Source organism: Fundulus heteroclitus, chromosome 9, assembly GCF_011125445.2.
Source record: "Fundulus heteroclitus isolate FHET01 chromosome 9, MU-UCD_Fhet_4.1, whole genome shotgun sequence".
NCBI classification, from domain to species: Eukaryota; Metazoa; Chordata; class Actinopteri; order Cyprinodontiformes; family Fundulidae; genus Fundulus; species Fundulus heteroclitus.
In genome coordinates this window covers 18121847-18146778 of record NC_046369.1, presented here as the reverse complement: position 1 = coordinate 18146778, position 24932 = coordinate 18121847, and the positions used below count along the sequence as shown (strand labels likewise).

Here is a 24932-nt window from a genome sequence, read left to right as displayed (position 1 = left end):
TGGCGACAACTGACGCAGCTACTGTGAGAGCCAGCAGACCGTCCTGCAACACCTCCCTGATGACGGCGCAATATTGTACATGGCATAGTAGAGCATTTTGGATAAGATGCCTCGATCATTGGATTTGAACCACCAATTCACAGAGCAAACCAGATCTACTGGCATTACCTTTTACTGGTAAGAATGAACAGATACTTATACTAATGATTGTATTTATTAATTCATTCATTCATTGTAATGTATATATATTTATATATATGAGCTCCATTGCTTCTCCTTATTTGGTCATTCTGGCCCAGGTCAGGGCTGCTTGGGCACCACTGTCAGTGTGTGCATGTGTGCGTGAATGGGTGAATGACTGATTGTTGTGTGAAGCGCTCTACAAGCACAGGCCATTTGCCATTTAGTTTACTAACAAATAGAGCAAAAAAACAAAGAATAAATCACAGAAATAAAATATAATAAGCCAGCAGGGGCATGAAATTAAAGGAAAACTTTTTGTGTAACCAGAATGAGCTACGTAGAAATTTGTAAAGTCACATTACTTGACTAGGCCCCTTTAAAAGAGATTTACAAAGAAGCAGCCCACCATTTTACCACTATGCAGCTCTCAAACGTAATTTTGTTACAAAGGCTTGGATTACTTTTGGTGCGTACCTCGTGTGAATACCTGTATATTTCCACATGCATATTTTTATTATGCGCATCTGCAGCCTAAACTGAGACTTAACCTGTTCGGGGAAATTTCAGTGCAGTCTGGCCAATATCAGCTCTTTCCCCAAAGCCAAATGGAGGCTGGCTGGGGAGCCCAAGCACGACAAACCAAAGCAGCCTGCAGTCCTAACATCATTATAGGGCTGAGAGAGGCAATAAAGCCAAGTCTTTGGAGATTACTTCAGTTGAAGCCAGCATACAAACCCTTTGCCTTTCTGTCTCGCACATGTGATCTTTTTGCCCCATCTTGTACAACAAGATGATAGATGATTTTATCTCGAGGCTCCATGTAAACTCATCCTGGTTTTCATCACCTGGAAAAATGACTAATACATTCATATGTCAATAGCCATCTTGAGTGTGTGCCAGACTTTTGTTCATTTTACAAGAGAGACAACAAGCATTCATTTCGGATGATAACGTGTCAGCAAAGATGCGATCAGCCTGGGTACAAGACCCAACAGATGAAGGTATCGCTTAGCGGAAAAAAAGACACAGATGCAACCAGTTGCTGCCGGGGAGAAAATGAGATTAATGATTTTACGAACATGATGAATGGCTGAGATCAGCGATGACAGGCTTTGAGTGACGGGTTACAGGTGTAAACTCTCCCCAATTCCCCAAACTCTTAAACCCTTACAGTCACTCCTTTCCTTTCTGCTTCTGTGAAAACAAGTGTGACAGCCGCTCATGTGCACCAAACCGGCTTTCCTCTCTGGCGAGCCATGACAAAATGCTCCGTCTGAGGTTATTAGGCAATGTGTGACCTGTGACCCCCGTGTAATAAACACGATTATCCACTTGTATGAAGCCCGGCTGCTGGTAGTCAGCGGCTGAAGCCGTGAGACTTTGCTGGTTGTTTGAGACACTCTGTCTTTGCCATGCAAAGAAACAGTTAAGCTGTCACACATCAGAGATGACAAGCAGCAGCCTTTGGTGCAACTCAGTACCAGTTGGTCCAATTGTTGAGAGGGGAAAAAAAGAGAAATCAAAGGGCTGCAAGAAAACAGCTGCAGATGAGGCTAGGGTTACAAAATAAAGATGACGAGGAACAGAGCCGACTGTGGTCATTTGTGAGAGATGGAAAGTCCAACTTTTAAAGCCATTACGGAGCTGCTGGTATGCAGGTTTTGACAAGACGTCAACTTTTGCTGACTTTTCCGACTGACGTTGTGTCTGATCTGGAGAGACTTCGAAATACAGGAGATGACTGAAAACCTACTGAAGTGGTAATTAATGTCCCCCGTCGTTTCACAGCAGTTTCCCAATGCAAACATTCAGGATGGGTTTGCTTCATCTTTTGTCAATGAGTGTAGAGTTTCTTTGGCTAGTCTCCCACGTTAATTGGGTGGCTACTTACTGCACCGCAAAAGTACCTCCTTAGAGATCAAAACTTTATCTCTTTTTAATTGTTTTGTTATGTACGGGCTTTTCTTACTTAAGTTTTTTCTCTCCTTTATGAAACAAGTATGCGTTTGTGCCTTGGAGACTATGTCATATATTCCAGTATTTCCTGTGAGAAATCAATCCATTATAGCTAAAAAACTCCTTGTTGACATGTATTGTCTTCCATTAATTTAGTGTCAATGTCAAAAAATGACAGCATCCTGTTTCAACATGTAGGTCATTCTTCCACAAAATCAATCTTGGATGGCCAGAGCAAGTAATATTTTCACACCCTCTTTTAAAAAAAAATGGTGCTAGTCCTCACTTTATACAGGCATGTAATTAGATAGGCAAGCATGTTGGGGTGGGTTTTTCTTTTGGCACATGGTCTGCTTTTTAGAGAAATATAGCAGATTGTATCATTACATAAATCAACAGGAGGGCTGCCAAATCTTTCGTTCTTTGTGGAATTTGCCCATTATAATTAAGTGCAGAGCTTATTATTTTATTTATTCCAGGATGACTGAGCCAATCAAAACATAAAACATAACTTTCTTATTGTTTATATTATGGCTGGGTATTACTCCGTGGCTAAGATAGTGTACGACGGATAAGTTGTACAAAAGGTCAATAATAGTGCACACATGTCTAACACTCGGCACATGCTACTTGTTTGTTTTAGAAACACCCTAAATGTGCTCAGAACAGTCATAGAAACTAGGTTTTTGCATTGGCACGGTATACTGGGCTATCCAAATAGTGAAATGATTTTTGTAGGTTTCGAATTGCATCTAAAATTATTCAACCCTGACTCCAAATTAGATTTATTGGCAAAAAGCACAAGCTAGTTTGCCATTTGCACTGAACTTACCAGACAAGAATGATTTCAATAGCTCAGCATAACTATTATAAGCATTTTTCTACAAATACAATCTTTTAATGACTATTGCAGTCCCGCTATCTTTCGACCTCTTAATGATGAGCCTCTTTAATGGTTAGCACAACAACCCTTTGTGCTGGTGAAGATTCTCAGTCATACAGGTCATGGTCATTCCAAAAAAAGGTAAAAAACAAAGCAACTGGACTTGTTTTCCGTAGCTGAAGACGTTTCGCTTCCTCTCCAGGAAGCTTTCTCAATTCAACAACCCTTTTTATTGTTATTACTGGATACAAATTTAGTTTCAGATTCATGGCTCGACACCAACTTCTGGCAGCATTCCTGAGGAATGGGAGCCCAATTCTCTTGGGCAAAGACCTCAAATTCAATCATTTCTTTCCATCCACCAAAGATTTTCAATAGAGTTCTAGTCAGGCGTCTATGGTGGGCACGCTAATATCTTCAAGAGCTTCTTCTGAAACCAAACCTTGGTAGTCTTTGAGATATGCTTATGATCATTGCCCTGTTTCAAGCTCCATCAGTGGCAAAGCTTCAGCTCCCTCTCAGAATGACATTTTCACCCAGGATTTCTGAATACTTGGTTGAACACATGATTGATTTGATTTCTTAAAGCGGAAGAATAAAATAAAATAAAATAAAAAATAACAAACACAACAGGACAACTTAATCAATGTAAAAGAGTGTACGGTTGTACATTTGTTCTCAAATGGGTTTTTGTCTTTGCAGACTGCTTGTAATTCACTTACAGGTGCTTACAGGACAGATAGATGAAATAAAAAAGAGCAAGAAAGGAAAAGGTTTGGACAGGGCAGCGGAAGAGATGGGTTAAAGCGTAAAAGCTGTTATTCTCTCATGAGTTTCCTTCAAATGGCCCCCTACACATGCTGTACTTTTTCCTCTGAGTCAGAATGAAAGGTAGCAGCAGGGAGCACAGGGGCCTGAATCACACCGCTCTAAATGGACCTGACATCCTCTGATATTGCATTCTCTTTTTCCTTTTTTCCTTAAAGGTCGAGACTTCCCTACCAGCCTGCTTACTGTTTGTTGTTGTGGTTGTTTTTTTTTTGTCTGTTTGTTTTTTGCTTTTTTTTCTTCCTGAAGCCCTGCGGTAGCAACCACGGTCCTACATCTGCAAATACACACCAACATTTGCAGGAATCCACCGTCAGCGGTAGAAGCACCACTAACTGTATCTGTTTAGCGCAAAGTTGCCGGAAACATCTAAGGAGCAGCCAGGAGGAAAGATCCTCAAAACTTCTGCTTCTACCGCTTTCTTTGCATTTGCTAATGACCAGCAGGACAGTGAGTAATATGCCAGGGAATAACGCAGAAATGTCAATTTATCTATGTGTGTGAATAAACTTATGGAAAGTAGGACAGTGGTGATCAGAAATGCTCCACCTTCTCTAAGAAAAAAAAAAAAAAAAGAGGCAGCGGTCACCTTGGATACAGTGAATCCTCACAATCCAATTTGGTTTTGCAATCACACAAGCATGTTTGAACATACCAAGTTACACACACCTGCAAACACACACACATGCACGAAAGCATAAAGACTTCAACTCAAACATCCCCCCCCCTCTCTCTCTCTCTTCTGCACGTACACACAAAAGCACAACACCACAGAGAGGCTTTGCTGAGCTCCCGCTTCGATGTCCAACCTCACTGTTGCGCAGGGCTCATGAAATCAGGCTGTCATGCCTCTGCTTGACAAGTATCCTTGACAAAGCAAATCCCAATCTATATGCAGCTTGGCAGACGGGGACCTTGTGAAATGCTAATGCCAGGGACACTTTAGAGGTTGTTGCCCTCTGTGGTTATATTTTTTTTTCCCCCACTGCCCCCCACCCCCACCCCAGTCTTCTTGTTTGAAGAGCAGTACTGGAGTAAACCAGCTGGGGGCGGTGTCTGCACTTGCTCCATCAATCACTCTCTTTCCTCTCTCCCTCTGCCTTCTCTTCTTGTTATTCATTAAAGCGTCTCGGAATAATAAGTCCCTAAGAAACTGGGAACATGTGATGAAGTCGTCGTTAATAATGTATACACCTCCCCTCCCGCCCCTCTATCTTTACTCCTTTTCTTTCCCACTCCCTCGCTTCTCTTCCGTAACCCTCCACCCGAACACCCCTCTTCTACAACCATGTGCTTCACCACACTCAATGCACCGTGCCCTTGTGGGGAATGGGGCTAAACATGCATTAACATATTTATTCCTCAAGGCCCCATTCCAGGAAAGAAAAAAAAAACTGACAATATGGAAGATGCTTTGAAGCCTTGAGAGTAACTTCTTTCACCTATTAATGCTGATCTTAAATTGTGCGCTCCTAATGTGTTAGAGTTATGTGGTTTTTCCCAGTGAGGGGTTCATACAAAAACATTCTTGCTGTTGCTAGGTCTATCTTAGTGCCTGAGGAGGGAGATTTATGTTGGTGCTGTGATTTGCCAGAGAGGGCCCTCTCTCCGTGATGCGCTCCATGACGTAGCGAGGGGCTGCCATTCCCATCCCAGTTCTGAGTCTGTTCGAGATTGCATCTAAGCACCGATTTCAAATAAAGCAAATGAACACCTCCAGAAAATCTGTTTAAGCCATCAAGGCGCTCTTTCTTCTCCGTCCTCTTTTTTTTTTTTTGTAGAAACCTGTAGCTTGAATATATCCAGATATCACCGATAATCAGCATTCAGGCCTTGTGGTCAGCAGCGCGAGACCCCGGATTGTCCTATCTGTCTGACAAACAAAACAAAACGTTAATATTTTTTCGCTGATCTCACGCCGAACTCATTCACTCTGTGGTCACATAAAGAAAGGCTTTTTATCCCACGGCCTTAAGGGAGACACACTTTCAGCAGCCCAAACGGGGAACAATGGGAACGTCATTGTTCTGCTTCGGCAGCTCAATTATTGAAGCGCAGGAATCGATGCCGTAGCTCTCGAGTATTTTTTTTTTTTATAAGAAGCTGAGTAATGCATGGTGCTCATGACACTGGCACAGGAAATGGAGGATAATACTGTGTACACTGTGGAAAAAGCAGGCTCAGGAGAATCCAAATCGATTTAATTCAATTTGGGTCAGCCTGTCTTACTTCAAGGTGTTTTTTTTTATAAGGGCAATAAAAAAAAAAAAGAATATCTGGAAAAAGTTGTTTTTACTTTTCCGCCTGCTTCCTCCTCCTTTTTTAACCTTTTCTTCCTGTATTTGTCCTGCGAAGAAAAAAATAAAATAAAATCTTGGCATACATTATTTCCAAAATTGACTGTATCCTTCATGCTTCTCCCACATTTTCCCTCCGTCTCTCTGTCTTTCTCTCCCTCATAAGCTCCAGATGCAAATGTGACTGTGTGTCTTCCCTATAAATAGCAGTTGCCAGAGGGTTTCTTCCAAGAGTCAACCACACTTTCTCCAACGTACCAAAATAACCAGGGGAAGGGGGGGGGGGGCAATGGGAGAGCAACACTAAGGCAATTCAGCCATTCTTACACTTGGTAAGAATACTCCATCAGCATAGAAATAAGGCACGAACAGGATCAAAAAGAAAGTTTTGAGTGATTCGTCAGCATCATCTGGAGCAGAGTCCTGATTGGGCACCTGCTTGGCGGTGCTCGGCAGGGATTGGTTCAGGCAACATGCCCCATATTGGTGCGTATGTTTCTCTTGTGGCTGGAGATTTGAGTTTATTGAATTTCACAACTGTCCATTGTGTTAATAATAAGTTTACAATTAACCTTTATATACCAATTGGGTATTGGAGCGTCACAGGGAAGCAGAGTTATTGTCTCCCAAATGAGGAAGCGTAATAGCTTTAACAAAAAGGCAGATGAAAATAAAAGTAGCTTCAACTGTATTTTTTGCTGTTGTCTTGTAATTATATTTTAAATATCTATCTGAATTACAAAGATATTTTTTGATCAAAAATGTGATTTTTTTTTTTATTGCCGCATTCGGCTTTAAAAAATATCTGTTGTACATTTACAGCACTTTACTGACTGGGTTTCAGCAGATTTTCAGGCATAGAGACGAAGTCAGACTCTTAATGTTGCTGTGCAAGTGCCTTCACGGCTGAATGCATAATGCAAAGGTGTCATGATTAATAGAGTGAACGTGAATCACCAACTGTGACTGTTTCACAGTGATAAAGATGAAACAGCAGATGATTTATTTCCTTAAGTGATTTATTATTTAAAATAGTTAAAATAAAGATATGACATCCACATAAGTACTAACCATAGAAAGTCAGAGCAAACCTAAACTATTATAGGTAACTAATTTGGTTTGTGGATCTAGTTATTACAGTAAATTCATAAACAAAACACAATTATTTTCCATGTTTCGTTTGCAACACTGAAATAAATACATTTATTATTCTTGAAAACTAAACTAAAAATCCAGTTAGAAAGTTTTTTTTTTAGAACTTGTGTTTTTTCAGGTTTTCTATCAATTACAAAACTAAAACAAAACTGATACAAAATTATATTGCAATCCGTCTTCTGATTTGAGTATATTAGTGAAATGAATATATTTTATAGAAAAACAAACACACACCCACACACATACAAAATAAAATCAGTTTTTCAATTAAAACAATTTGGCCCATGCTGATTTATTTCCCTTCCTGCTTCTGAAATTTACGCTTATTTTTTCATTCTCTCTGAGTCCCAACAATTTCAACTTTAGTGCAAAGACTTCAAAAAAGCCCCGACACTGTCACTTCCACTGTCACTTAGCACAATTGTGCAAAAATAATTAAACTTGTAATCCGAGATTAGACTTGAAAAATTGAATTCAGCTGCTTTCAAGCACAATTTCAAAAGGATTTGCTTCTTTGCATGGATGTAGCTGAGGAACAAGGCAGAATTGTTTTAAATGAGAAAAATAAAGATTTGGATGAGAAGTGACAGAAACCTTTGAGCACATCCTTCTGTTGTCACACATGCACGCCACGCAGGTTCACATCTGCACACGCGGTCCCTTGCCTCTCTGTCCTCATTATGAAGCCTGCATTGTCTCACAGCTGATTGTGAGGACTCCACGATGATCCTGATGAAGTCTTTATTTTCCATCCCAGCTCACTAATCAATTTCATATCCTCCGCTTCCCACATACAGCACAACCTCCCCCAACCTTGTCTTTCCTCCGCCACTTATTTCAATCTCTCCTCTTGAAAGCCTAACACCGAACCAGAAGGGAGACAAACACCCATGGTAATCATTTCAATAAAGAGTGCCGCCGTATATCTGTGTTGCTAACCCCGTGAAAGCAGGATGCTAAAGAAAAGAAGAAGGGTAATAGAAAAAATCCAAGGATTTAGTATTTGCTTTACTTGAAACCAGATGAGGTATTTGATAAAAAATACTTTTGAAGAAAAGCACATTTTACTTATACCAAATGCAATTCTACAACTTGGGGTTATTCATACATTCAAATCTATTGTACAAGTAGGGCAGTAGAAGAAAGGAGGCACGGATCAGTTATACAGCCTTCAACTGGGTGAATGAGGATAAAAAAGTATTAAAAAATCAAATGTACACAAAGCCATTTTGTATGTGTCACCAGAGTGCAGCCGTGCACAACCTTAAGCACGAGCTGTACAGCACGAGCCAAATAAACGACGGCCCCTTGTTACTTTAATGTATTCACTTAAACCAACCTGAATTGCATTCCCTGTGAATGATATCACTGCTGATGAAAATGCATGACTACCCGTTCGCAGGCCCAGCCTCTCAGAGGTGGCTGCGGCTCTCTCCCCGAAGAGATTTTACTCTTGAATTGTTTAAAACCGCTCACTCTCTCTCTCCCCCGTCGTCTGTTTCCCACAACATGACTTGGGCATGAGACCCCGTGTCGCGGAGGAGTCGAGCCGCTTGAGTCCAGAGACAACGGCCTCTAATCCACTGGTGTGTTTTTTTTCTTTTTTCAAAGCAAGATGAGGGGGCAATGGAGTGCAAGGCAAGTGCAGATTTTAGTGGAGCAGCTAAGCTATGGTAAAATATTTGGCCCTGGCAGAGCAGGGATTTTGCCTCTGAAACTACACGCTTCAATCCACTCGGTGCCATCTCTTTTGGGAGCAGAGGGGGTGTATGTATATGTGGATGACACCAGAAATTGCACAATTAGGCTTGAGATCATCTCTGTAAGAATGCGATGAAAATTCCTACAATGGGGAATAATTTGGACAATAACTGAATTGAAGGTTGTTGAGGGTTCAAACTAAAATTTAAAGAGAAATTACCCAGTAAAATAATAAAAAAGAAATGAATAGATAAATAAAAGAAAGCTAGTTAAGCTCAAAATTATTTACACTCAAATTTAGATGCAAAATTATTTAAGAGGAAACGAGATAGGTATCAATAAAAATAAAATGTCAATGTTTTATTAATATATTATTAAGGGATGGCAAACATTTCCTATATTGTTCTCATGAGTGGAAAACATCAACAATCAGACCCTGCATATAATTGCTGACCGGCTTTTAGTATTTAGTTTCCAGTCATCTCTTCATCTATGATGATGAATAACAAGTGTTTGACGGTGGAAGGCCCTCCATGCCATCACCTTAATCTTTCAATCCGTCCACAGATTATCTGTCAAATTCAAGTCAGGACTCTGTCTCAGCCACACCAGAACGTTAATATTACTTCCAGTCATAAGATACATTTAGGTAAAATTATTAAAAGGTTACTTTTCACACATCAATCTTCTAGGGATTAACTGCACTACAAAAACATAAATCCTGTTATCACATTTTAAAATAAAATAAAAGTGGATTTCTCAGCAAAAAATTTAAACAAATACACACATATATAATAGTAGCTTTAACGTCTTTGTGCTTTGTGTCTCTCGCTTCTGCAGGGAAACTAACCTAAAGTGAGATCTCAATCTATTTAGTCCACAGAGGCTGTCGTGTTCGTGCTGCCTGCCATTTGCAGCCCTCTGAAGCTCCATTAGTTGGCTTGGTGAGCTCCAGCTCTGATACCTCACGGGACAACAAATAACAGCTCTGCTGAAGGCTCTTTGAGAGTGACCGATCGCACATTTGTGGGAAAAGGCCCGCAGCTTAGAAAGAAAGAAAGAAAGAGAGAAAGAAAGAAAGAAAGAATGCCTCAGTGATTGTCCACATTCACTGCAACTGAAGGCTTATTCTTTCCTTCTTGTCTTCCGCCTCATATTTGCAAGTGATGAAAATGAGACGGTGAACTCCAAAGAATATTTCTGTTATAGAGAGGTTCAGATATGTATCTCTGTGGGTATGTTTGCTCCCCCCCCCCCCTCCTTTTTTCCCCTGCAGTGGCAGAATTATTAATGGGAATCTAACATTTAGTGCTCCGGTAACCCCAGTGATTAGGACCTGCTGACAGTTGAAGGTAAAGTTTATTGTTACTCGGGGACCCAGGCTGCGCCACCATATTAAAAATGGGCCGAGCACGCAGAGCTAGCCGTGAATGCAGACGCAGGGAACGAGGTGAGATCAAAGGGCTGCCCCGGCGAGTTTCTCCTCACTACAGAGATACTGTTCAGATGAAGGAATGTGTGTTTCTACGAGTGTGTGCTGTTGGAGACAGAAGGAAAAGGGCTATAGTTACATTTGAAAATACAGAATTAGATCAGGTGAGCTAGATTCAGATTACAGCAGAATTTAAATGTTAAAGAAATTATTTTAAATAATATTTATCTTAGGAAATTCAATTTACATAACGCAACGTCCACTGTCGCCACATGCTTAATCTGGAGGAAGATTGCTGTAATGAGCTGGGCTTCCTCAAATAGACGCCTTTTTAAAAAAAATCTCATTCTAAACCTCTTAGATTGTACAGCAACTTGGACTGAACTGAAATATTTTTAATTGGATTTGAAAAAAAAAATTATGTCAAAGGTTTCCCCTGGTCATAATTCCTTTATATTTGCTTATGGTTTGTACCTTTTCTTCACCTATGATGACTTGAGTTTACACTTTGTTGTAAATCATCACTACAGAAAATAACTGACTTAAAATTTAAATATTCTTGAAAAGAAACCTTAAGTAAGGGAAATCATTCTGTTGATAACTTTCAAAATGGAAAATAAATGATTTTTTTTCCATGTACAAACTGGACAAAACTATAGCTAGATATGTTTCACATCATTAACGCTTTAAAAAAAATAATCTAAACACAGGAAATCATCTTTAGCCCAAAGTCAGTTGGAGGCCATTTACCAGTGGTTTATCCATAATCACAGCATTGCTCAGGTGGATCCATACAAATACATGGAAATGAAAATAACCACTGAACTAACAGGGATCGTTCAGGTTGACTATGTCGGCACCAGAGTCCAGCAGCCTCTGCACTTCCTCCGCATACTCAGTATACTTTTGTGATGCTGTCCGTAACTGAGAGCATCGTTAGGTGCAGCGTCTCAACCTGGTTTGCTAACCTGCCTGTCCAAATGAAGGCCCGGCTCACCCGGTTCAGGCGATGAGCTATGAAGTTGATGGGAGTCAAGCAGCACCCCTCACTTCAGACCATCTTTATGGAAACAACAATCACACATGCCCAGAAAATCATCTCAGACCCCATTCACATGTTCATTCAGAGTATTAGCCTCTTGCTCATCAACTTTGAGCATTTAGTTCTAAACTAAATCAAAGACTTGAATATCAGCAAAACCACTAAATTGTCATTGCAGAATGTACAGAGAATGGTCAATCGGATTTTAAACCGTAATTTCCGTATTTATTGTTTATCTTTATCTTGTTAGTACTCATAAACTGGGAGAAAGTGGATGAAAGAGTCAATGTGATGTAATGTTTGACAATTTTTTATTTGAGCAATAGCCAGTGTTTGTATTCAAGACAAGATAAGATCAATCTAATCTGATATTTGAGGACGCACAAAACACAAACTGCATTGTAATATGCCAGCAAATTAACCAGTACAAAATTAATGCAATGCATTCTTAATTTTATTTTTATTCTTTTTGCTTTTTATTTGTGCTCTGTGTCAAATCGGACGCTCGGGTGTACAGATGAAAATACCTCTCTACCTGCAGGCAGCCCAAGGCATGTCATTAGTAGAAAAAATTTTGATGCCTGTACTCGTGCTTAGAACTATCAAGAGCAGCAAAAAAGTGAGAAGTCATCAGTTTTTCTTCAAATTTCAACATGTCCTAAACTCAAATGCTGCAGACACAGAGAGGGGAAGAGAGGCAGAGGGCCTGTAGGATCAGGCCTTTAGGTGTCACTGTACTTTCAAGAATCTGTCTTGCCCCAACACACACAAACACACACTCACGCTCACAGAGGCAGCTCTCTACTAAAATGGTGTCACGTCAGGGCATCCATTGTTCAAGAACGCTGGGTTTGCCTCTTATTCGGTTGTGGCGACACACAGAGGGCCGGTGTGCTGCACCGAAGTCGCCGTCCTCCAGAGATGGATGATTAATGGGCGAAGCCACAACACCAGAGCTGCTCCACAGAATCAAATTCTTCATCGAGACGTCAATCCTGAACTCTTTAACTTTGTCTAGCATCAAGTGTTTCTGGCCCTTCTTCAGCTCAAACTTAGGTCCCACCCTTAGAAAAAGAAACGTATATATATAACGCACACCTCTGCAAGTGAAGGTGCAAGTGAAATTGTGACGGATCACAGTAACGTTTACCTTGAACACATGATTCTGTTCTTACAGAATGAAATTCCTCTTTGAGAATCTGGTGGAAGCGGGATTTTTAAAAAAAATGTATTTATTATTTTATTAGAGGCTCAGCGTTTCACATTCAAGACTACCAGAACAAAGTTGTACCATAAATACATCCATATGTTCTCTGTTTGTGGCTAAGCATATTCCTATTCAAGGGGGAAAAAAACATGTGGTTCCATGCTGAAAGGCTTTCGATTCACAAAATATCCTTTGTAGATGAGAAGATCTGAAACAGTTTTTACCCCCCACCATCACCACCACCTCCACTCACCCTCCACATCCTATTTTAATGCTTCAATTCTCTCTCTCTCTCTCTCTCTCTTTCTCACACACACACACACACACACACACACACCCCAGTGTGATTTTGATGCCGTTTCACCCCAGACAGAGATCTCGTCATCCGTGCTCCGTTCGAGTCTAATCAGCCTTTGCCTTGTTCCTCTGGTGGCATTCGGGCCTTTTTCTCTTTTTTTTTTTTTTTTTTTTTTTGCCAAACAAACAAACAAATAAATAAATAAACAAGAAGCGTAATCACGGGGCGAGAGGCGCAGCTCTGATGGCTGCGAACACCAGCCATAAACACATGCTCATAAACACAACGCAGGTTGTTTTGAGTCACCGATCGAGGGGGGAGGGTGATGGCATCTCTCAAATACAAATGCGAGGGTTTATTTGTTTTAGGCGGCTCGTGTGGAAGGAAATGTCACCTCGGGACGGCGCTCTTGTCACCTTGTTAGGAGTTAGGATGGGCCACTTGTGTGCCGAGCAGAATGTGAAAGTTGAGCATGCCTCACCGGAGGGTAAAAAAAATATATATATTTTTTTCCGAGGTTAACAGTTTGGGGCAATGATGGGCATGTGCTGTCAGACATGCTTGATAAACAAATCTCTACACTTGCTGTGCTGTCTGCAGCTGGATATGCCCAAAATGTAAATTTCATATAAAAATAATAATATAAAAAAAAAAACATCTTCCTCTGCCTGCTTTACTTTTCACCCTCCCAACTTGATTTTTATTTGCATCGACACTGAAATGTTTTCTTTATCACAGGAGAAGTGCATGTAGTTTTTTCGGGGGGACAAACAGCTCTGCCTGCTGAGCTGAAACGAACATTCCTGACAAGATTTGGTTGAGGAGAGGATACCGTGCTGTCTCGTTGCTCTTCTCGGGATTCAGCTACCAACCTTATGAAAAAACATTTTGCAGAGATGGAAAAGGCAGCAGGCAGAAACAAACTTCCTCTCCCGAAAAACTTTTCTTTCTATTCCCACAGCTTTTTTTTTTTTTTTTTTTTTTTTTTTGTCTCCCCCAGCACCACCTCCTGTTGGAAATTACCTTTAAGACAAAGAGGCTTTGTGTTGCGACATGGCATGCTTACTGTACCCCGTGCCCCTTGGGATTCTCAGAGCACAACCTTCCAGGCATGGCTGCACAGGTAATTAAAACTCTTTTGGATTCTTTCTACATTTCTGCTGGCAGGATTGTTTGGGGCAAGACTTCGGGAGACAAAGGTAGCTTGGCACATTTTTTTTTTTTCCAAATCAACAGTTGTGTGGAACAAGAACAGGAAACAAATGAGTGAGACTGGAATATAAATGTTCAACAGCGCTAATGTGAGCGTGAGGAGAGTTCAGGGGGGGTAGTGTGTTTGAGCAGAGATAGGCAGCAGGCTGTATAGGAGGCTTTGTGACCTATATTGCAGTAGGAAAGAGTGATAAACATAAGAACGAAGGAGGGTGAGGAAGAGGAAATGGGTTAGGGATCCAAAAAAGGCAAAGAAAGGAGGGAAGAAATAAGAAATGATAGACGAGAATTGCCAAAGAATGAAAGAATGAAAGAGGCAGGTGCCTTGACAGTGGCAAGCCAGATGACCTTGGGCATGTCACGCTGCCATCTGTCTCCCCTGTCTGGCCTGTCATCATACCTCCAACTCCAGTTAAAACATGACATTCCAGCTTCCCCGCACACTGATGGGCAGCTTTCGTCACCCCGATTGAGAGGCCCTAAAAAGCGAGAGATAACGGAAGAATCCATGGAGGCATCATGAAACGGAGGGAGAGGAGACTGAGGTACACTGGGCAAGCAAAAGGGAGTGACCTTTCCCTCCGCCAGCCTGTTTTTATGAGCTGATATTGTTATCAATGTATTACTCCCCGGATGGCCACTAGAGCTACAATAACGCCATTGAGCTGACAGTCCATCATCATCGGACAAAGAGGGGCGCTAACGCTGACATCCTGTGGGGCACTGGGTTGCATCTGATTGCGCTCATAAATGAGCGCAGCTCTCATAAAATCATGTGGTAACTGCTTAGCGGTGCACAGGGTGAATGCTTTTGTTATCAGCAGCTCGAGTGACACGCGGGGCCGCCCGCTTGCTCCGGTGCCTGGCTCCTGTTTTTCAGATGAAATGTGTTATTGCAACGGGGACAAGTGCAAGAAGATAAAAGCAGACTAATATTTTTTTCTTCTTCTTCTTCGTTTTTGCACTGGGTTAATGATTTTGAAGACTCTTTTTCCAGAAGCTGGAACTTCTATATTTTTACTGCTCTTTTCCAGTTAAAACTTTATCTTTTTCATTTGTGGCAGCTGGAGGGACAGGAGGGTTTGGATGGGTTTCTCTCCTAGCTGGGCAGATATCTATGCATGGACATATGGATTCTATGATTCTTTTTATTTTAATAAAAATTCATCAACTCTTGGCTAATAGTATTGGTAAAACATTTAGGCTTATGCCTGAATACGTATTACTGCAAATTTACTTGATGATAAGATTTCATGAAAGACCTAATGTCATGAGAGCTTCCCTTGGATTTCAGAAGTCTTATCTTACACAGATGAGAATATGAAAACTTCCTTCTCTGGCAGGATAAATACTTACAATACTTGGATGCTGATGTACAATTTCGTTTTTTTTCCCCAATACATTAAACACATGCATCCATTTGTTTTATTTTGATAGTACGATTTCTCCTGTCTTTGAGCACCTTTGCAGATTAAGAACGATAATGGGGATAATCTGTAGCATAATCTGTTGTTATGTTCCAAAAACAGACTTCAGAATTGACTTTGTCTCAAACACTAAAGGCTCCACTTGGACTTCAGCTGATCTTTTTTAACCAGGACTGAATGTAAGCCTGTACGGGTAAATCATTTGCATAAGAGATGAATGTTGACCCACCTGAGCTACCATATGTTTGGTTGTCATGGTAATGTAACAGTTTATATATTTTTACCTGCATTTTGCCATTGTTAAGAAGGAAGTCAGTGTTGTATTTTCTGTCTTTTCTAAAATATTTTGCTGAATGAGAAGTGATTTTTTTTTTGGTTGTTTTTCTCTCCCAAAAGGTTACACTGCAGTGGATAGTGATGGATAGTTTCTGCGAGGATTCAGAAGCTAAACGGAAAGCGCAGAAGATAAAGACATAACCTCCTTTTTTGTGTCAAGGCAAAGTCAGGTAAACAACTCACTCAACTGTGAGCTAGTTAAATCGTTATTATCCTTAAAGTATTCATTTCCAGTTGCCAAGAAAGCAATTTTTGCTCATTTTCTTTTGCTCCCTTTTCAGGCAGGGTGATATTCTGACATTTCTAAAACAACTTAACAGAAAACATGTGGGACGTTGCCAATAACCAGGACAAAAAAAAAAAAAAACGACACCTGTGATGAAATTCCAAGCCATTTCTAAATGAAATAATTACATTTTAAGTCGCCGACCAAGAAGTACAGTCTCTGGTTCGAATTTCCCTCACGTGACCTCGCGCCCTGCAAAACAACAGAATACTTTCCATGCAGTCCTGACACTCTGGGGATTAGGGAAGGTAATTCTACAAAGACCAGGCCTTGCACTCTCCTCCTCATCCTTCACTGACTGATATGTACGGGAAGTGGGACCCTGACCTACTCCTGACTGGCGGAAATTGCTCTGACCTCTCAGCGATTTTGGGAGGAAGCCAGACCTGGCACATAGGTGCGCTGGCGCTGTGGCAGCCTCTTCTGACCCTGAGGACCTTTGGCTGGCCTATCCCCTTTGGCCATTCACACACGCACACACACACACACACCCGCAGCTCCTACTACATGGATTGGGTTACCTCTTTGAGGCAATGGCTGCCTCTGTTTTGCATCCTCCTCCTCTATTTTCATCCCGGGAGCCGAGCAGTGCCCCAGTCATTAACACTAGCAGCCCGCCTGTAACGGCAGCTAAAAGGTCTGCATTCATGAGGGACATCCTGGAAACCAGATGTGCTTGTGGGGTGAGAATGTGTGTGCCTGCACAGGCCCTAGAATCAAACGTGTCCAGGAGCAATGGATTGACCCCTGCGTGTGTGCGCCTGAGCCCCCAGGGTCTAAGCGGTGCGCAGGTCACCAAAGGCAAAGTGAAGGTTGGTTGGGGAGGGCGGGTCGCCTATTTGCAGACACACGTGGTGAAATAAAGGCCATTATTGTTTAAGACGACAGGTAATTAATCACAAAAAATAATATTTGAGGACCAGATATTTGTAATGGATGAATAATATTAAAAATCATGGATTTTAGTCCAACTCTGCTAGCCTCGTGAGACCATCCTGATCTCGCGAGGTTTCAAGGTTTCACTCGCAGATCAGTGTGGATACCCTCCGTTGAAGAAAATTTGGAGCCGTTCACCAAACGAACGTCCAATCAGCGTTGGCTTTGAGGCGGGTTGAGGTGTGACGCAACGGGAAGCACGTCAGTTCAGTCTAAAGAACATGGCGGCTTCAGCCGATGAAACTAGCGTTAGCGCGGCTATCGAGCAAGTTTTATCGGAATTACAGAGTATTTCTCTGCTGAGCTAACGAGCCTTTACTTGCAGCAGCAAGAGTAGCTTGGCTTGTGGTTGTGTTTTCGTCGTCGCTCGTAACAGAGCGACGACGAATCTGATTGGTTTATTTGGCCCGTCTATCACCAACATAGGCCAATCAGCTGACCAGTATTTTCGCCCCTTCCCAAAATTACTTCAACGGAAGGTTTCCAGATGGATATGCGGAGCAAATCTATCTGGCGGAGTCAGGTAACAACTCTGCAGGGATGTATCCAAATTAGATTAGTCTTCTAAACTTGTACTAATGTCACCAATTTAAAAACAACAACAAAGGACTTTAATTAGTTTATGACAGGTATATGGGTTTATTTTTTCAGGACTGACAGAGTGTCACTGTAATTTTCACAAATTTCGAAAACATCACCCAAACATCGACACAACAATATAGCCTTAACTAACCTGATACGTATAGATTTATAAATAAACTGGCCTCATGTTAACGCAACAGACAGGTAACATGCCCAACACTGCACATCTTGGTACAGCAGTGTTATGCTGGCAAAGACCTGCATTGACGCGGCTGCTACTTTGACACTTGCCTCCTACCTATACATTTTTGAAGACCAATTACGCTTTGCAGACGGCAACAGCATTACCCTTGAGTAGCACCTCCGATCTCCTGCAACCATTTCCAGATAGAGAACATTGGGTTTAGGAAAGTTTCAAAGAATGCGAGACACAGGTTGAAGTTTTCACCCAGCTTCCAAAATCGTGGGAAAACCAAATGGAGGCCATCTGCAGGAAGACACCAAATATGCTTAGAGAACCCATCCGACACGTCAGAGGAGCCAAAGAGTCTGTTGCTAACATCCCCTCCCAGGATATGTTTGTCGAGACCAGTCAAAGATATAATCAAAACCTTGTTTTTTTTTTTTTTTTTTAAACTTCAGCTTAGTCTGAAATTCTAAATATTCTGACTCTATTTTAAAATATTTATTTTTTTACTTTGAGCATTTTAAATGCTCTTACTACGTGCCTAGTACAAGATGAGAGGAATGTGTAAACAAGAGGGAAGAACATTTTCCTGAGCAGATGTAGATGTTTTTTCCTGTCTGTACAAAATGCAGAAAGGGGGAAAAAAAAAAAGAGTACACTGATTGAGTTCAGTCCTCCGCGTACACCTGTCACCCCCATTCACTCTGCTTGCAGCTAATGCTAACTCAGTTAGCGTTGAGCTGAATGCATGCGCAGGCTTGTCTGCTTTGTTTGCTCCACTTTTTTACCTGCTTGTCAGATTTATTGGACGAGGGACATGTAGTGGAGGGTCTGAAGTTTGGGTTCTCCTATATGGTTTGTCGTTCTCAGTTTGAATTGAGACTTTTCTGTGCATTTTTGTTGTTTTTCCAAGCAAAAGCTTGGACAATTTGATTTCAGATCACAAGAAGAGCAAATCATTGTAAGAGTTGTCTGGCTGGAATGTGTCTTTGACAGCCAACTGTTCATATTCCTGTTTTATTTGATTTCCGTCAACTATGCCCAGCTTCACTGACCCCACTAAAAAAGAAAAAAAGAAAAAAGAGGACACGTATTCTCACAGCAGGATGCTGGCACCACCGTGTTTCACAGTGAGGTTGGTGTGTTCAGGTTAACAGGCAATGTTACGTTTCCTTGACACAATGTATTGCATGAATGCCACAGAAGTTACATTTTGTTCTCATCTGGCCAGAGAACTTACTTCTGCATGTCTGCTGCAGCATTTCTTAAAAACTGCTCTACACAGACGTTCTCCATCCATTCTGAAAGACCCAAGACGTGCAGATAATTGGAGGAAAAGGTGGTTCTGCAAAGTATTGTCACCGGGCTTATGATTACAAGCATAAATTACACTCTTCCGTTTTTTATTAGTAAAAAAGAAAATAACATCCCTTCCACTTCACAATATGTGAACTATTTTGTCTTGATCTATTGAATAAAATCATCATAAAGTACATTGAAGTTCATGATTGTAACGTGACAAAAAGATTAAAATTGAAGGGGAATTAAAAACTGACTGAAGAAGACTGTCGATGTCACCAAGGTAATCTTCGCCGGCTAATTTCATACATGGGAATACAGCTGAATGCAAATTATTAAACACAGCAGGATGCTATGAAATACTTTCAAGATTGCTAATAAAAGAGTTTTAATTTGTGTCTCAAATTCACTTTTTTTTCCCTCACAAAGAGAAAAAAATAAAGGTGACAGTGCCAAGAAATGTTTTCAACCCACAGAGAAACAACATGGCAGCCAAAACTAAAACTAAATGAAAATAGATTGAATACATTTCAGAGTTGATTATTTTCTTCCATTCAGAGTCCTGCTAACACTCGGCTGAACTGTCCCATTTTGAAGTGGCAATCCATTTTGACTAACTGATATCATGCAGCCTGTCACGTTAGTCTGCGCGAAGCGGTGGGCCTATTCCTCATCTCAGCGGCCGCTCGCTCATAGTGGGGACAAACGACATTTCATTCTCATTTGGAAAGAAATAACGGGGCCAGAAACTGCGCTGGCAGCCAAAAAGAAACTGCACCCCAGCGCTAGAGAGACACACTGAACCAAGGACACCAGGCAGCTATTGTTTTTTCATTTCTTTTTTCTTCTTCTTTTTTTTTAGCATCGCTCCAATAGCCATGTGGACATGCTTATTTTATTTCTTAAGCTGCTCTTAGTAGTCCCAAACTGGCAAACTGTGTTCTACCAACTGGGCAGTCATTTCCGCTGGACGCCACAAAAAACTGCCACAGTGACCTTGATTGGGGAATTGAAGGCCCCTTAGCCCATTTTAGTGGGTACGGTCACATTTCCATTCTGACTATTCCAATTTTCATGACTTGCACAAGCAAATCCGTATGCCGGAGACAGCTCCATTATTAGTGTGCCTTGCACAGGGCTCAGTGGCAGGATATTGCACAGAGGAGCATATAACAGCTGAGCAATGTGAGTCGGGCAGCTGGTCATGCAGGTATTGTAATTTTAATTCCCCGCTCAATTCCCACGTCTCCATACAGTGAAGCTGTTGTTCTTCTCAAATGAGTCTGATGTAAAATGTCACTGAAAACTGAAAATTATGGTGGAAACAGAAAAAGCGGGTTATTTGATTTCTCGTGACATTTTCCTCAAAACAGAGAACCACTCCTGTTTCCAAGTGTTATTTTTTTTTTCAATTACATATTTCCATATACTAGGAGTAGGAATGGGAAAAATAAAACAAATAGTTGTAGAATATTAAATTGTGGCAATGTGCATTTTTTTATCTACGCAAAATACAGTGTTCCTTTAACATGTTAGAGCCATGCATTAGCATAAGCCATCAACCTTTTTTCATTATCTTGTGCACATTTTAAATACATGATAGCTAAAGCATCCATCATCACATTTATGGAGCAAAATGCCTCCCTGTTATCCTCCATCTAAATGGCCATTAGCTAGACTAACCCAATTAGCGGAACAAGATCTAACACAGCCTTCCATTGTCCTTCCATCACAGGAAACAGTAGAGGTTTGCTGCATTCTGATCAAATGTATGGTGATTAATGATCGTGCTCTCACGGTGTTGACAGGCTGTAACAGCTCCAAAATCCTGCCCCACCCTGGCACCGCACAGATTTGTCTGTATAACTGACATTTGAATGAATAAATTGGGAAATAGGTCCATCACCAGCCTGACTACATATACAAAAGGAACAACAGGAGTGTGATGCTGTCAGGTCCGTGTTCTCCTTCTTGACAATCCACATCTGTGCATTGGGAATAATGACCAGGCTAAAAATATTGGAAAAACTCTGCAGAGAAAATGCTTTAAGGTCGTTTTAATTATACGGATGGGCTGTCGAGCAGTCACGCTTGATGGGAAACAGAAACAAATGAAGTCATGGCTGACTGAGAAGTTTGCAAATAACTTGGTGGGCACCAGACTTTAGAGTAAGCTGGTTAGTAGGGAAAATGTATATAAAAAATGTAGTAAATTAAACTTTTCTTGCAAAACACATTGCTTTCTTGTTTTCTTTTTTTTTCTCGCTTTTTAGAAATGGGAGAAAGGGCCAGAATACCTGATTAGACATTCAAAAGTTCTTAAAATGCTAAACATGTCCAAATGATGAGGTATCTAAGGTATACAATGTTTTTATTCAGATGTCAGAAGAAGTGCTGCTGTTTTCTGCCGCTGTGAGGAAGACAGAGCAACACAGTTTACTCCTCCCTCACCTGTTGCTGTGCACTGCTGGTCAGCAACAAGCTGGAAAAAAAAAGCTGCTTTACTATTCCGTTGCATATTAGAAAGTCTAATTTTGGCTATATGAAAAAAATTCCAGCTGGTTTCCATGTAAAATTTGTGATGTGGTAACTATTGCAGCAGCACCTATTATTAATGGGAATGACAGCAGCTCAGTGCAATTAACCATCCTCCGTCTTTACACTTGTTCAGGAGGAGAGATTGTTGCAAAGTCTCAATACAATCAACTAGGTTTCTGCTAAAAACAGTTATTGTCAAATTACCTAATTAAATACACTTGACTGCATTGTTATATAACTTGGATTGAATGGGCATGTATGAACAGGAATTCAAATGTATGTCAGTAACCGATTTGATGGTATATTGGTGTTTGAGGAAGACATTTGTTATGAATTGGCATTATATACACAGACTTAATTATATTCAACTCAAAATTATAAATTTCTTTATTTGTTGATTTGTTTGTTGTTTATTACATGAACTTTAGTTTTTCTTTCTCACAATAAGCCTGATTGTGCTTTTAAAACGGCTTGTTGTATGTTAAGGTAAGCACAGCAAAAAAGCTTAAATAACATTATTCACTGTCTCATAAAAAAGTACATGTAATGATAATATAATACTATACTTTGCTAAAACCTGCTGAAATAATACTTATTAAGTGTACTGTGTACTTTAAGAAGCCATTTAATTTGGTAAACTAGGTCTAAAAGCACTGGAGTTTGATGCCAGAGAGATAGAGGTAGAAAAAAAAACTGACAAAATGATGAAATTATCAATTAAACTCTGGTTATTTTCCACATTGTTTTTAATGTAAAATTATTTTAGAAAGTTCCTAAAAAGTCTAAAAATTATATATGACTAAAACTTGCAGATCCTGCATTAATGTAAAGCTGTTTTAAGACTGAAAGTCGGTCATGGAGTCAACCGGTGGCTTTGTTGACTGACATCAACTTCCCTGTCTTTTAAACTGACATGTATCATTTTTGATTTGCCACATCACATATTGATTAGCATTTTAGATTTTCTGTTTTAATGAAATTATTTAAAGTTAAACATTTTGTTTCTTCTTCTTTTTTTAATAAATACTGTGTTGCTTTTTTCAAAAGCACATGTCCTGACAGAGGTAATAAATGGGCTTCCAGGTGTTTGATAAAAGTGCCACGTGAGCCTTATTACTCTGGAGCTATTGGAATATTTCACATTTTTAATGGATTTCAAAAGAATCCTAAAATGCATGCAGATAATAATTGGGTTGACTTGCACTAAAATGTTTAAAAGAAGAGAAGATCTAAGAAGAGACTGGATCTAAAGTTAAAGTCGCTCCTGATTCAAGCATTTGTTAAAAAAAATAAATAAAAAAAGAGTTTAAGGGATTATCAAGCCATAAATCTGCAGGCCAGGAATTAAAAAAGTAAAAAAGAAATAACAAACACTAAACGTCATGCTGCTTTAAATGTCTGCCGGCTTCCCCCCACACCGCAGGAGTTCAAAAGAATAATAACTTTGCCCTCACTCATCACCACCCAGAGAAGCGTTAGGGCAGCTTGTAATATTGTTTTTTTTCCCTCCTTTTTTAATTAGTAACTCTAATCTGATCATTAAGGGCAGCAAAATCCAACGCAGCTATAGTACAACTGTGGTGCAGGGCTGATAAGTTAAGTGACAGAGTGTCATAGTTAGAAAACTCACATCTGTCTGATGTTACTTTCTGCCATCTACATCAGATTACGTGCTGTGACCAGACGGCAGAAGGGACATAACATGGGAAACGTTGTACGGGTGGGAAAATAAAGCAGTGACAGTTTGAATAAATGTGTTCCAGATCAATTGGCTGTTTATTTATTTTTTTTAAATAGTTCAGCAGCTGGACCATCTAGATATGCATGATCTATGTGTATGACTTTATTTTCAATAAATACAATTTGTAGACTAAACAGATTAAAAGTGCCTTGGGCATTAGTTTTATTGCCCCTTCAACATTTGCTGACATTACAGCCACAGACTTCAAAGTATGTATAGTACAACAAAAAGTCGCACATAACCTAAGTGAAAGAAAAGGGATATATACCGTTGTTTGAACATATTATACAAAAACAAATATGACCAAGAAATAAATGATAAATGGAAAGTCATCTGACTAGAGCTCCTTAATTCATGTGTCTGACCTGTCCACTAGACGATTTATGACAAAATGCAAGCAGAACTTCTCATGGCGACCAGCATTCCCGACAGCTGGCCTTAAGATGAGTGAACCCCGAAACACATTAGGGCAAAGACGGGTTCCCCCCAAAGATCCGGTCGCCTGGCACAAACAGAGCGGTGTTGTGTATGCTGTTCACTACCAGGAGGACTGTGACCAGTTAAACATAGCAGCCACTGGCCAAAAGGACAGGGGCAACATCATCACACCAAGATTCTGCGGTTAACACTCTTCTGCAGGCCAGTGGTCCCTTATTTAGGGATGGAGATGTTTGCATCCTGTATAGAGAGATACGTTAGTTCCAAAGGGGAATGAAGCCATTTTTGTGAAGAGAAACTGCTCTTTAAACTGGAGCGGTGGCATCCGGGTCCAATTGTTCCCCTCTTAAAATTGTGTTATTCCGAACATGACTTAGCCCCCTGGGAGCAACAAGTGGACATCGGCGCACTAACAATGGGTTGGCGGCCTGATGGTCCTCTTTTGCATGTGAGCAACCAGTTTTGATTGTCACAGTTAAACTTGTTGTTCCACTATGTGGAGGTACGGCTCATTAGGCTGAGTTTACCTGGAACTCCTCAGACTGGAGAAGTCTCTTGGAGAAGAGAGAAAATGTTTCAAGAAAGAAAAACCCGCCCATCCAGGGGACCTATCCAATTTCTTTTTTTGTATTCTCACAGCTTTCTTTAAACAATAGCTTTCTTGTCAACACCTTTACAAAAAAGCCAGATTTGTGGACTGAATGAAAATAGTCGTCCTGTCAACAGATTCTCCCACCTGAGCTGTGGATTTCTGCAGCTTCTCCAGATTTTCCACGGGGCTTTTGGCTGCGTCTCTGACTGGTGTTCTAATTTCCCGGACTCTATTGTTTGCCCTGCATCTTATTTAAGGGAATCACACCAAAAGGGGCTGCATGAAAATGCACAGCGGACTTAACAGTGTGCTTCCCGTGATATGCTTTTCTGCTTCCTCTAGCATTTAAAGGGAACTTATAGTGTTCGTCTTTTAG

At 40.6% G+C, this 24932-nt stretch overlaps 1 long non-coding RNA gene across 1 annotated transcript; it reads left to right on the top strand.

The window, feature by feature from the left end:
• Positions 1–8779: 8779 nt before the first annotated feature.
• On the top strand, positions 8780–16324 carry LOC118564150. Its single transcript, XR_004931675.1, has 4 exons — positions 8780–8888; positions 13983–14105; positions 16018–16127; positions 16239–16324. It is a non-coding gene; the product is annotated as an uncharacterized LOC118564150 (long non-coding RNA).
• Positions 16325–24932: the final 8608 nt, after the last annotated feature.